The sequence below is a fragment of the Orcinus orca genome, chromosome 5 (assembly GCF_937001465.1).
Source record: "Orcinus orca chromosome 5, mOrcOrc1.1, whole genome shotgun sequence".
Lineage (NCBI taxonomy): Eukaryota > Metazoa > Chordata > Mammalia > Artiodactyla > Delphinidae > Orcinus > Orcinus orca.
The window spans coordinates 64109229-64124697 of record NC_064563.1 but is presented as its reverse complement, the minus strand read 5'-3'; positions in this window follow the sequence as shown (position 1 = coordinate 64124697).

Below are 15469 nucleotides of genomic sequence, written 5' to 3'. Positions count from 1 at the left end.
TAGCAGTAAAGTGGCATAAAAAGGGTGGAGCTTTTTTTTTTTTAATATTTATTTTCATTTATTTATTTATTTGGCTGCGTAGGGTCTTAGTTGCGGCACATGGGATCTTTCGTTGTGGCGCGCGGGCTTCTCTCCACTTGTGGCGCGTGGGCTCTAGAGCACGCAGGCCTAGTATCCCCACTACATGCGGGGCCTTAGTTCCCCGACCAGGGATTGAACCTGAATCCCCTGCATTGGAAGGCGGATTCTTAACCACCAGACCACCAGGAAAGTCCCAGCTGGAGCTTACTCTTGAATGGTTCAGAAAAAAACACATTTTTTTAAAGAGACAGAAATAAAACAAATTTGGCAAAATATTAACAATTGGTGAAACTGGGTGAGGGGTATAAGGCATTCTTCATACAAGTCTTGCAACTCTTCTATAAGTTGAAAGTTGTTCCAAATAAAAGGTTCAAAAACATTTTAAAAACTAGATATTCTGTATATTTATTCTGGTCCACTGAGCAAAAGTGCTTGATGACTCCATCTAGACTGGGCCTGCTCTGAAGGGGAAGGTGACAAGCATCTACTTGGCACAGATTTCAGGACACAGAGTCTCCCTCAGACAGAATACTGAGCCACTGAGTAGGCCAAGCACTCCATTCGAGTCAAGATCAACTGGCAACAGCACAGGCAGAGCCCTGAGGCAGGTGAGTCAGTTTAGGGCACAAGCTCTGGGACCAGACAAGCTTACAGTCCTTGCTTTGCCGCTCACTGGCTTTGTGACTGAGGGCAAGGAGCTCAACTTCTCTGCATCTCAGCATCTCCAGTAAATGGTGCTAACAATACCTACTTCACAGAGTGATAGTAAGGATTAGATTATGCAAAATGCATACAAACCTCTAAGCCTGGCACAAACACAGGTCATGATAAAAGTACGGCTGCCAGAAAACATCTTATTCACTCATTCATTCATTTGCCCCTTCACTCAAATCCACAAGCTTATATTTCAATAAGAGCCGTGCCAGGCACAGGGTGTCCAACAATGTGCGTAACCATTTCCTCCCTCAGAGGGTTTACATTCTAGGAGAAGCTGGCAGGTAAATAGACCATTACACTAAAAGTGTGACCAGGGATGTGAATGGCCAGCGTGAGAGGAGGTTTAGCACTGCGTGGGGACACTGGGACAGGCACCTAAGCCAACCTGAGGGGGCCAAGGAGGAGCTGCCATCTCAGCTGAGACCTGGAGGATGGGTAGGAGTTAGACAGGCAAAGGGGGGTCAGAGGGAAGGACATTCCAGCTGGTGGGAGCAGAAAATATAAAGAGAGACAGGTTGCAGAGCCTTTCAGAAAACAGCAGCCCAGGTATGTACCAGCAGAGGTGCCAGTGATGCTAGAGATAGCATGTAGTGAGACATGTTTCTTGGTGATGAGGCTAAACAGAAAGGTTAGAGCCACAGAAAGATCCCCCAAGTGTTAAGGAGCTGGGGTTTGTCCTGAAGAAACTTCTGATGGATTATAAGCAGAGGACAGGCGAAAAATCATGCTGGCTTCAACCCACTCCTCTAAGACCAAGGCTGTGCGTGAAGCTCTGGCTGGAGATGATGATGATGATGGTGATAGGAACTAGGCTAGGTTCCAAAAGAATCTTAAGAGAGCATAAAAGGTTTTGGTACTTGGGGCTTCCCTGGTGGCGCAGTGGTTGAAAGTCCTCCTGCCGATGCAGGGGACACGGGTTCGTGCCCCGGTCCGGGAAGATCCCACATGCCGCGGAGCGGCTGGGCCCATGAGCCATGGCCACTGAGCCTGCACGTCCAGAGCCTGTGCTCCGCAACGGGAGAGGCCACAACAGTGAGAGGCCCGCGTACCGCAAAAAAAAAAAAGGTTTTGGTACTTGCCTGAGGATAATTTAGAAGAGGGAGGAGTCTAGGAAAACTTGGGTTTCTAGGTCATGAGGGATATTTCCTTGGCTGGATGGTGTCCCCATTAACTGAAACAGGAACTATGTGGAAGGTGGTATACGACACACAGGGAAGGAATGTTCTTCTGCTACTAGAAATTGCTAAGTTTATCAGTCACATGGGGTGGGGTAGGGTGCATCTGGGTGGGATGGGAGGGATAGAGAGAAGGTGGGGCAGGAGAGTATAATCTAAAGGGGTCAAACGTGATATAGAGATAAAGTTCCCCCTTCTCACAGTTTTGCCAAGGGCCAGGTTGACAAATTAAACATCTTGAGAACTTGTAATCCTCCCACTAAGAATTATGTGAAGAAATAGCTGACAACTGAAAAAATTTTAAGATGCATACATTCTATGTGCCAGCAATTCCACTTCTAGAAACCTGTCCTGCAACTCTACTGGCATTTGTGAACGCAAGATGAACATACAAAGTCTTCCAATGGGGAATTAATAAATCAACCATGGTACGGCCTTACTATGGAATACAAGTAGCTATTAAAAGAATGAGGTAGTAGGGGTAAATCTACATGGGAAATGGAAAAAACTCTGAAATGCATTGAATAAAAAAGCAGACATAAACAGTAGAACACCCCCTCTAATATTATCCTATTTCTGTTTACTAAAACAGTCATGTGGGTTTGGGAGCCAGGACTGTATTAGGTATGTGTGTGTGTAGGTACGTGCAGTATAAAGAAATGGAAAGATATATATTGAACAGTTAACATCCCAGGCATGAGAGTAGAATAGGGGAGAGAAGGTTAGGGGTAGGATAAAAGGGAACCTGTAATTGCATTCACATGTTCTGTTTTGTTTGAATTTCTTTTACAATAAACATGTCTTCACATTACATGTGTATATACTTTTAAACCATCTAAAAGTTGGAGGAGGACTTTGGGAGATGCAAAGAGAGCTCATTCAATAAATATTCTTTCAGTTTCTACTGTGCATCAAGCACTAATTAGACGCTGGGGATACCCCAGTGAACAATAGCAGTGGTGCTTCCCGCATAGATCTTACAGTCTAGCAGTGAATGCAGACCATTACACATGATTATAATAAGGAATGACAACACCTTGACCAAGAGCGATTAGGTCTTATTGGGGCACATAGGAGCCCTGGAAGAAATCAAGGATGGCTTTCTGGAGGCGGTGCCATCTAAACTGAGACCTGGAAGATTAGCAGGAGTTAGGAGAGAGAGTTTCCAGCATATGATACTGCAGAGGTCACTGAAGCTGAAGAGACTGTTGGTGAGCAGCTGGGTAGAGCTGGGACCTTGTGAGAGAGGCAGAGTGAGACACGAGGCTGGGGTTTAAAGCAGGTCTAGGTTATGAAAGAGCAAGTGTGCGCCAGGCCATAGAATTTGGATTTTATCTTCACTGTGCCAACCACTGACAAGTTGTAAGCAAGGCAGCGAAATCTGCAGGTTTGCCCTTCAGAAAGATCACTCTGTCAGCAGCTCTTCTCAATTGTGTACTCAGACATACGGATGGGATCAGTTGGTGGGAAAAAGGTAGAAGATTCAGGATCCCTGGTTTAAAAGAGAGACTGTAGAAGAGCAAGTCTGGCTGCTCTAGACCAGTTGAATTAATACAGGCAAGCGAAGCAAGTGGCAGAGGTGGGAAACAAGCAGCTGACCATCTAGTAGAGAAGGAAACAGATAACCAGTAAGTACAAATAACCATATTAAATATTAAGGGTGAGGTAAATGCTAGAAGTCTAAACACTAACCCTGCAGCATGGAGAAAGGATTAGCTGATGGCGAGTGGGAGGACCAAAAAGGATCCTGGACGAGGTGGTATTTGAAATGGGTGGTGAAGGATGCCTAGAACCTTCAAGAAGCAAAAGTACACAGTAGCGTATTTTGTTAGAGGGAACTGCGTGGGCACAGACAGAAAGACAGAAAAGTCCAGAAAGAAGTTCCGTGGAGCTGGAGGGCATCGGTGCTTGTGAGTATGTCATGGGAAAGCAAGATGGAAAAGTGAGTTGGGATCTGATACTGATGACAATACTAACTCACAGGAATGGCGCTTGTGCCAAGCTCTGTTTCTCATAACACCTGGCATAACATGTATGCGCTTCCTTGTCTATTGTCTGAATCTGCACTAGAGTGAAAGTTCCATGAGGGCCAGTCTCATCTACCACTACCCCCCAAAGCCCACTTCAGTGGCTGGCTTCTAGTAAGTGCTCAACCAGTATTTGTTGAATGAGTACGTGAATGAGTGAATGTAAAGTGGGAGAAATAAAATGTAAAGCCCTTCATACAGGAGATGGCATAAAATACACAGGTATTTAATAAATTGTAACTACTATTCATAGTTATATGAATAATAGTTATTGTAACTATTATTCATAGTTATATGAATAATAGTTACGATAATAGTCATTATTATCATCATGCCTTGGGGAGAATTAGAAGAAAATTCAATTCTTCCAATTGGGTTAGGGAGGTTGGCCAATTATCTTGTCAAAACATCTTGATTAAAATATTTCATTACTCCTGAAAGTTCATTGACTATACCGTAAACTTAAAATCTTTAGCAAGGTTTTCAGTCTTTCATTCTTTAATTCCAGCCTAATTCTAAGAAGTTCAAGGTTCATTCTCTAGAGGCTATTCTTCTTCCCTGATCCCTACCCCCATATAGCCAACAGTTTCATTCCTCTTAGTTCACTGGCAAACTCAAAAGCCTTGGGTGGTGGTGGGGGAGATGGATATTAACATAAAGGCGTTAAATAAATAATAATAACAATATCCAGCGTTAAACCATTCCCTAGAACTATGCGAAAGCAAATTACTCATTAACAACCTACCGGTAGGTATTATCCTTGTTACCACTCCCCTGGATGAGTCATTTACCCAAGGTTGCGGGTCCTAGTAGGGGACCTGGGACTTGAACTGCCCCCAAGTCCACATGATTAACCTCTCTACCCTTTGCTCTGTTCGGGCAGCAGAGTTTCAATGAAAAAATTCAGTGAATCCAAAATTTGGATTTTATTCGGTGTCAGGCTGTAGCTTAGAGGAAGGATCCTGACTCTATTCAGGGATTGGCTCCCAGTCATATTTCTCCCTATGTTTAGGGAGACAAGTCGAGAGAAAACAGGGAAGTTAGCTGGAACCTGATCCCAGGAAATTGTCCTTTACTTGGTAAGAAATGGAGAAACAAAGGGAGTTTGAGCAAAGTGACACAGCTGGTTAAGTATCTGTGTGACACCTCTGAGAAAGCACGACTCAAGGCACTCGGCAATATAATAATAGTTGTTTACCAGCTAAACATGATTAGTCCTGCCCACAGGGAGTTTATGGTCTAGTGACGGTAAAGCACACACACACTTCTTGGGCACAAAGTGAGGAGAGCCTGACAAACGCCAAACCAGCCTCGAAACGTGTCAACTTCCCATTAGTAGGCAGGAAGGTGACGTGACAGGCTTGGAGACCGGGAGCTGAGGGATCTGTGATTCAGTTCCCAGCCCGCAGGCTTTCCTCCTTTTGCTAAGTACTAATTGAAGGTAATGCCTAAGGCCTTTATCACCTCCTCACCAGAAATCTGCATTCCCATTCATATTAATTTCTCCCTGGAACCAGAAATCTCTAGTTCAAAATATTCCCCTCAAACGAAGCTAGTCTTTTGCATTAAATTAATCCTAACTACCTCAAGCCGGCCTCCCCCAGATTCTGGCTGCTCTAATGTAATTTGTCATCTGCAAAAGGTTGAAAAAAAGAGGAAATCTCCAAGGCGTTCCCTGGGTGTAAAACCTGAACAGGAGAAATGGTCTTTTTTTTTTTTTTTTTTAATACTTATTTATATATTTATTTGGTTGCACCAGGTCTTAGTTGTGGCAGGCGGGCTCCTTAGTTGCTGTTCGTCGGCTCCTTAGTTGTGGCATGTGAACTCTTAGTTGTGGCATGCATGTGGGATCTAATTCCCTAACCAGGGGTCAAAATTGGGTCCCCTGCATTGGGAGTGCAGTCTTAACCATTGCGCCATGGGGAAGTCCTGTCTTTTATTTTTTTATTTTTTGGCTGGGCCATGTGGCTTGCGGGATCTTAGTTCCCGGACCAGGGATTGAACCTGGGCCCTGGCAGTGAAAGTGCCAAGTCCTAACCACTGAACCGCCAGGGAATTCCCTCTTTTTTTTCTTTTAATGTAAGAAATCACTCTTTAAGAACATATGCTTCACTAGTTTTATTTTTCACACGATTACAAAAGTTATAAATGCAATGAGCAACTGTAAACAGTATTACAGAGACTAAAGCCTCCATAACCCCACCTGTGAAAGATAACCATGGTTAGCAATGTGGTATGTTATCACCTCCAACTTCTGATTAACTTTTAGACTACTAGATAAGAAATAGATAGGCAGATAGATAGTATTAATCCACACTTACATAAACAAATAAGCAATATATGCTGTTTTGCATCTTTTTTGGAGTTTTCTTTCTTTTTTTATTTATTGAAGTATAGTTGATGTACAATATTAAGTTAGTTTCAGGTGTACAACATAGTGATTCGACATTTAAATACATTATGAAATGACCACCATGATAAATCTAGCAACCGTCTGTCACCAATTATTATAATATTATCGACTTATGCTGTATATCACTTATGCTGTATATCACTTATGCTGTATATTACGTCCCCATGGCACATCACTGCTTACCCTTTTTGTCCCCCAGGAAAAATAAAGACAGAAACATCTATATCATTTACAGCACATAGATTCAGATCATGGAAATATTAGTCAGAATCCAGACATCAGACTCCGAATGAACTAGGGAAGATTGATAAAGGCCATTAGTTTTAGGCAGGAGATTGAAGAAGCAAAAGACCTGGATGGATGGAGAAATGCTTTTCTATGGGAAAGGATAATGTTCTAGTTTGGAAAGATTAATCTGGAAATCTCTAGTGTTCAGCTGGAAATTTTACAGTGCTTTAAAAACTTATCTTGGGGCCACTACATCGAATACATTGTTATCAGACAAAATAAGTACTTTTGTGGTTAGGTAAGGCAGCATTAGAAACTCTGAAGGGCAGCTTTTCTCTGGGAAATCACACTTGCTTCAAACACAAGAGCTGGTGGCTCTGTGCCACCAATACTCAACAGTCACATAGACACTCCTGCACCTAGAGGACCAAAACAGCTGAGAGGAGGGTGCAACACGTTGGTCAATCCCGCTGAAAGATCTGTGACTTGGGTGATGGCTCAGGCACTGGCTGGCTGTGCAACCCTGGACAAGCGACTTAACATAGCTACACCTCCGTCCCCTTCCTTATAAAGTGAAGGCATGCATAGGATGCTTTCCAAGGTATTTTTCAGCTCTGTAAACTGTCAGATTGTGCGTAAGCTAAAAGTTACTAATTCTCGGTGCTGGGGTGTATCAGATCGACCTGGCGAGCCAGTAAAGAGCACTGAGGGTAGGACCTGGCCCTGGGATGTGTATCAAGTTCCTGGGGGATTCTCATACTCACCAAAGTTCGAGAACCACTGAGTTAGGGAAAGGATGAGAGTCAGAGCAGAGTTTTTTAAAAACATGTAGTTATTGTGAGAATTAGTGGGATGATACAGTAAGGTGTTAAGTGGTACTAAAATATCATTTTTTTTTTATCATAGGGGCCTTATTTACTGAATGACTTTACTTCTGGGAAGGATAAATTCTTAATTGTGGTCAGGTCCTTATTGACTGGTAAAAATGTCTCCTGCATTGGGAAACCACCCCCCCCCACACACACACACAGTGGACACTGCCCATCTGACCCTTAGCAATCCCTCTTAGGTTCTACTGTTTCCTTTTTTCAGATGTGTTTTAGATCTCTCCATTGCTCAGAACACTAATACCAACTCTTCCAACATGTGTCTTACTTTAAAGCTTTCAAAGCACTTGCAGATTCATTTCATTTGATTTCACACTCCTCCAGTGAGGTAGTGGGACAAGTATCACTACATCTATTTGATGATGCCAATTTCCCAGGGCCCCCAAATGCTTTCTTAGAGACACTGGACAATGTGCCCATTGAGAATAAGGGAGGATGTTTTGTTCCCTGTTGTATTCTAATCATCTAGAATAGATATACTCACATATATCTCCTCACAAAAGAGTAGATGTTCAGGAAAATCAAATATAAATACTAATTTTTGCTACTCTTATTTCCTAAAGATGCTATATTTTGATCTCAGTAAGGACTATCTCTTGTTCATCTCGACCAGAACTTAAACTCTGAGAAGGCAGAGATTTTTGTCTGGTCTTTTGATTGCTGTAACCCAAATGCCTAGAACACGGTCTGGCACATACTAAACATACAGTAATTTTTTAAAGTAAACAAACACATTTTATCGTTAATGCCTAACCTACTGCCTAGACCAGATATATGCTTACTAAGTACGTGATGAATGAAATACCATAAGAGAAAAAAACCTTAAATATTAAAGCCAATAAAATCAAATGATCTCATCTCTAATAGAATAATTATTGAATAAACATCCACTAGAAACTACTAAACCATCAATTACTATGTGCTGTTTGATTTTTAAGCATATACATTGTATATGTATTTCTATGATTTAAAAAATCAATTTAAAAATTACATGTGTGTTTTTTCACAAGATAAGTGAAAAGGCAGCTTTGCAATATGATTAGAACTATGTAAAATAAAATCCATGAATGCTAGAAAAGACTAGGAATCTTGATTATGTCAAGATAAATGAGTTAATGGCCGATTTTCGTGTTCTTTTCTTATCCATATTTTCTGAATTTTCTATACTACACATGCATTGTTCTTGTAATAAGGAGAAAAAAGAGAAAATAGAAGAATAGATGGCAGGAAATATATTAAAATTCTAACAATGTAATGTGGTGGTGAAAGTATGGGTTATACTTTTTAAAATTATTTTCTCTTCTTTAAATGTTTTTTAATCACTTATTCCACAAAAACAAAATTATTATAAGAAACTTGCAAAAATCTAATTTGCTATGCAGTCTGAGGTATACTCTGCAAATATTTGTCAGTAACTTGAAGCACGCACCGAGCGTCAAATTTGGAAAAAGGAAACTTTTACAGGTTATCAGTAAAAGCCATAGTTGTGGCTTCCCTGAAAATCCCAGGAACTTTTAGCTATGGGCACCAAAATATGCCCAGAGTGCTGATGGTGGGGTGGTGAGTGGGGGTGGGAGGAATGGGGGAGCATCTGTGGAATCCTTAATATTCCCATAGACCTTCTATGGCAGGAATGATTGATGGATGATATATAATTAATTTCACTTGACAAGCATAAAGGAAAAATTTCCCTGAGCCACTGTAACCTGAGCTAATGAAACCCTATTTAAGCAAGGGTGTGTATTTAGACTGGATCTTACCTTAGTGACTTAGCCATTAGTAGGAATTCACTGTTTACCTTTAGGATTCTTATCAGTACTTAGGCTCTGTTTGCATGTGATTTTCACCTGATTGCTCAACGTGCTCAGCGTTATATGATTTGGGAAGAAATGAAAACTTTGCAAGATCACAAAAAGCTAATCTCAACTATCTAATCTGCTTAAAACTTTATGATTTTCTCTTCTCTTTCAGCATGCACTATGGCTTTCTCTGAAAAGATTCTGTGAACAAACAAGACACCTGTTTCAGGTCTTGTAAAATACCAGATCCTTCCAATTCCTTTAAGGTTTTTAGAGATGCAGGCCATGTTATCAGACATAAACACCCTGCCCCAATTGCTTCTCCAATCCCACTGGGGCAACACCTTTGAGAATCTCCCCTGGGGTCTGCTCTCCATGAGACCCCCTCTACAGAAAGTTCTAGAAAAAAAAAATGAGCTCTAAGAGTTCATAAAGAACTTTTGGGAACCCACAACTGGTTAACCCTGGACAGGAAACCAGGAGAACTGGATTCTGGTGGTACTTTACCCTGTCATATGACCTTGGACAAATCGCCCAACTTTTAGAACCTCCATTTCCTATTTGTACAAGGAAAGAATTGAAGTAGTTAACCTCTAAAATCTGTTTCAGTTCTAAAATTCTCTGACTCAAAAGAAATCCCCCATGAAGGTCAGTGGCAGGAAGGCCCAAGGTGGACTGATGGACCCTACTTCACAGTAAGACAAAGGGGAACCTAACGCAGGATCTCAGTCACAGGGAAAACGTAAGGTATTCCCATCTCGCTCTACTCTTGGAAAACTGGGAAGTAAGAGTGTAGATTCAACACTCCTTAAGCGGTCCTCGGAATAAGAGGCCTGGATGCATCGGGTGAGTTGGCATTTGTCTTTCTCCTGGATGGTTGGAGCTGTGTTTTTATTCCCATGGCAAAGAAACAAGCCCATAGCTGTGCCATGCGGAAGTGTTCATGAATAATTAGGGGACGGTGACAGCTGAACACCAAAAGGATTGGTTCTGTGAGCCCTTGGATTTGGGCAGCCTTGAGAACCCTCTACACGAGACCTAGTCTAGGGCTGCTTTAATGTCATCCAGCGCCTGGGGCGAGCTACAAGCTCCGGCACTGCCTTCACTTATCCCCACCCAAATGTCTGGCCTCTGCTGGGTGTGCGCACAGGGGCTGGCACAGATCCGTGGCGGGGGAGGAGGGAGTGTTCTGGGAGCAGCTTTCTCCCCCACTCCCTGCCCAGGAACCATGTGACGGCCTGAGAAGGTCTCCAGGCTGAAGAGGTTTTTTGATGTCTGCTTAGCCCTACACATCCCACCTTTGGTAGGCGCCTACATCCCTTCCTTACTCTTCCTTGGGAGCCCTGGCTCCTTGCCTTCGGCACTCTTGCTGCCACTTAAGGTACCTCAGAGGGAAACCCTGGAATCAAGCCCTGTTCCCCCTTCCCACCTCCTCCCAGTATCCGGTCTCACTTCCACATCAATATTCGGTCAGTCTTCCCAAAGCATCATGGGATATCACTTACCAGTTAAAAAATCCAGTATCACCTATTTCCTAGCAAACTAAATCCAAATTTCTTAATCTAACCTTCAACATTCTATTACCAAATTCTCTCTAGCATATGCCAGGCATTCCAACTCAAATGGAAAATCCCCACAAAGCAGCCCAGACTTACTCATCTGCACATTTTGCCCACTCCACACACACACACACACACACACACACACACACTCCACTTTGTAGAGCTCACTCCTCCTGCAAAGTCTAGCTTAAATGACTCCTTTTTTGGGAAGCCTACCTAGCATCTCTCAACCTAAAATCTTCTGAACTCCCTTAACTTTCTGATTCACACCTGTTTGGAGACATTCAACACTTTCTAGTTAAAATCATAGTATGCTTTTTAAGGAACAAAGAATCACTAACAATTACAACCTTTTAATCTTTGTATATCTATAGCAGAATATATGCTACATAGAAGGTTCTCAATGAATGCTCAATGAACCAAGAGTAGAGGTCCCCCAGATACTGCAAGCTAATTATTACACACCTCTGGGTTGCTAAGGTGAAAAGCAGATGTGAGTACCAGAAATTGGAATCAATAAGTTGGAAATACAGTAGCCCCCCTTATCCACAGGATACATGTCCCAAGACCTCCAGAGGACGCCTGAAACTGCAGATAGTACTGAACCCTATATACTCTTGTTTTTTTCTACACATACATACCTATGATAAAGTTTAATTTATAAGTTAGGCACAGAAAGAGATGAACAACAACTAATAATAAAATAGAAGTATAACAATATACTGTAATAAAAGTTATGTGAATATAGACTCCCTCTCTCTTTCTCAAAATATCTTATTGTACAAATTTAACGTCTGTTCCATCTTAACTAAACACTTGTCACGCACTGTGACCATAAGTTTTGCAATTTGAGGTGCAACAGCAAAACTAGCAGGAACGGGGCTTCCCTGGTGGCGCAGTGGTTGAGAGTCTGCCTGCTGATGCAGGGGACACGGGTTCGTGCCCCGGTCCGGGAAGATCCCACATGCCACGGAGCGGCTGGGCCTGTGAACCATGGCCACTGAGCCTGCGCCTCCAGAGCCTGTGCTCCGCAACAGGAGAGGCCACAACAGTGAGAGGCCCGCGTACCGCAAAAAAAAAAAAACTAGCAGGAACTTCTTTTTCCCTCAAAATTTCACAGACAGAAGATTCATTCTTACTGTAGATCTTAGCAACCTCAACATACAGTTTTTTTCTTTCCTTACTAAGTCAAGGACTTTCACCTTTTCACCTACAGCAAGCACTTTACGGCTTCTCTTTGGCAGAACCCAACTGCCAGCATCATTACTCTTTCACTTTGGGGCCTTTATAAAGTAAAATAAGGGTGCCTTGAACACGAGCAGTGCGATACCTCCATAGTCGATCTGATAACCGAGATGGCTACTCAGTGACTAACGGACAGGATATACTGGACAAAGGGATGATTCATGTCCTGGGTGGGATGGAGCAGGATAGCAAGAAATTTTATCACGCTACTCAGAACAGCCCACAATTTAAAACTTAGAAATTGTTTATTTCTGGAATTTTCCATCTAATGTTTTTGGACTGCAGATGCTCACAGGTAATGGAAACTGAGGAATGGCAAACCGCTGGTAAGGGAGACTACTGTACATGCTTCTTTCTCTTAAAGTTTCTAATGAAGGATAAATTGTTTTTCACAAATCAAGTTGGTATATCTCAGCCACTTTATTCTGTCACAGATTCTTACAAAATACTAAGGAAACTGATTGACCCTCTCCCCATAAAAAGGTACATATACACTTCCAGACACATATTCATGTTCAGTTTTAAAATTTTTTATTTGGTAATAATTTCAAACTTATAAAAAGTTGAAAAAAATAAATATGTTATAGAAATATCCATATACTGTTTATCCAAATTCACCTGTTCACACTGTTTGCTTTATCATTTGATCCCTCTAGCCCATTCATTCTTGCTCTGTGTGTGTGTGTATATAAATGAAATTTTTTCTAAACAATTTGAGGATTGGTTACGTACATCAAAGCCCTTTACCCCTAAATACTTCAGTGTGTGTTTCCTAAAAATATAGATATTCTCTTATGTAATCACAGTAGTTTCCACTTTATGAATTTGTATGTTTTAATCTAATTCACCCTCCCTATTCCAACTGTGTCAGTTGCTCTAATATTACCCTTTATAGCATTGTTTTTCCCTCCAGTACAGGATCCATTCTCGGGTCAGGTATTGCATTTAATTGACATGTCTCATTAGCCTCATTTAATCTGGAATATTTCCACAACCTTTCTTTGTCTTATTTTGATATTGACATTTTTGAAAAGTAAATATCCTTCATCTTTTTTTAAAAAATTAAATAGAACATTCTTTGTTTTGGGTTTGTCTGAGGTTTCTTCCTGGTTAGATCGAGGCTTTGCATTCTTGGGTGGCAAACTGCGTTGGGGATGCCGTGTCCTTCACTGGGAATATCCATCCATTCCTCATTGGTGAGGTTCATTCTGACCATCCAGAAAAGGTGTTGCCCAATTTCTCCACTGTATATTTGCTGTGCTTTGTTGTCTCTTGCAACTATAACAATCTGTGAGGAGACACTTTAAGACAATGCAAAGATCCTGCTCTCCATTGAATTTCCTTTAGGAATAACTTGAAGACATTCACAGACCTCTGAGGGCCATCTGTGCACTCAGAGTTAAGAACAAAAGTTATGAGTTTGCTGTTTTTCTCTGGCAGGGGCAGTGAGTTTGCATAATGTCAATCACACATATGTTCCTAACACTACGTGGACACTGGAATAAGAAACACTCCACCTCTTGGGACTTCCCTAGTGGTGCAGTGATTAAGAATCCACCTTCCAATGCAGGGGACAAGGGTTCGAGCCCTGGTCTGGGAAGATCCCACATACCGTGGAGCAACCAAGCCCTTGCGACACAATTACTGAGCCTGAGCTCTAGAGCCCATGAGCTACAACTATTGAGCCCACGAGCCACCACTACTGAAGCCCGCGTGCCTAGAGCCGATGCTCCGCAACAAGAGAAACCACCGCAATGAGAAGCCTGCGCACCGCAACGAAGAGTAGCACCCGCTCATCCAACTAAAGAAAGCCCAGGCGCAGCAACGAAGACCCAATGCAGCCAAAAATAAAAATAAATAAATAAATAAATTTATTTTTTAAAAAAAAAGAAAAACTCCACCTCTTGCCAGCTCTGCAATTTTTCACCCAGTTTGCTGTGAGCATTAAATGAGATTGGAATAGAGCGTTCCTAACTGAGTCCCCAGCATACGGCCTGTATTTAATCAATGTTAGTCCCCTTTCCCTCCTTATGAATAATTTAATGCTACTGAGGTAGAGTAATTTGTGCCCAAGAATCCAAAGGAAAGCAACATCCTGTGAGAGGCACTCAGCCACAGTCTTTTGAGGTCAGGATGAGTGGGACCTTGGGCAAACTTCTTAACCTCTCTGTGCATCAGGCCCTGCATCTGTAAATGGGGATAATAACACAACCTAACCTGTAATGTTGTTAGGGTTAAATGAATTAATACATGTAGAGTGCCAGGCACAGAGTAGGCACTGTATAAATGTTAGCTCTTACAGGTAGAATGTAAGCTCCATGAGGGCAAGGATTTTGCACCCTAATATATACCTGCCTAGAAGAGAGCCCTGCACATAGTAAACAATGACACCCCCAAGAAATGACTCAGAAATGCTAGGAAATCAGAAAGGGCCTTGAATTCTCCAGCTGATGTATAGCTTCCTACTTGGCTTGCCATTGCTTGCAGCTGGCTGAGAGAACTTGTCAGACCCTGGGTAGGACAAAACTCTGAAGAATACTTTGCTCCTACCAGCTCGTGGCAGACAGTTTCTTAGTTGGAAGCTTTGTTTGGTTTTGTTTTGTTTTTTTGACTTCTTCCATTCCTTTATTTCTTTTTTAATTTAATTTAATTTTATTTATTTATTTATTTATGGCTGCATTGGGTCTTTTTATATATATATATATCAATTTTATTTATTTATTTTGGCTGCTTTGGGTCTTCGTTGCTGCACGCGGGTTTTCTCTAGTTGTGGTGAGCAGGGGCTACTCTTCGTTGCAGTACGTGGGCTTCTCATTGTGGTGGCTTCTCTTGTTGCAGAGCATGGGCTCTAGGCACGCGGGCTTCAGTAGTTGTGGCTCGCGGGCTCTAGAGTGCAGGCTCAGTAGTTGTGGTGCAGGGGCTCAGTAGTTGTGGCATGCGGGCTCTAGAGAGCAGGCTCAGTAGTTGTGGCACACGGGCTTAGTTGCTCCCCGACATGTGGGATCTTCCTGGACCAGGGCTCGAACCCGTGTCCCCTGCATCGGCAGGCGGATTCTTAATGACTGCGCTACCAGGGAAGTCCAGAAGCTTTGTTCTCTTATCACAGGACAGGAAAGCAAAGGCCAGAAGCAGGTACAGCCAACCAGGGCAGGCTGAACAGTCTGGTTGGCGGAAAACCTCCCCCAGTCCTCACCTCCAGTAGAAAAAGGGAAATAACTACACTGTAGGCCTGCCTGGTGCACTGCCTCCTTTCAAACCACTTTGATCTCTGGTTTAACCAACTTAACTGCAAAGTAGGTATTCCCAAGCAGTAGGTTACTTCAGGAGGTTGTGGT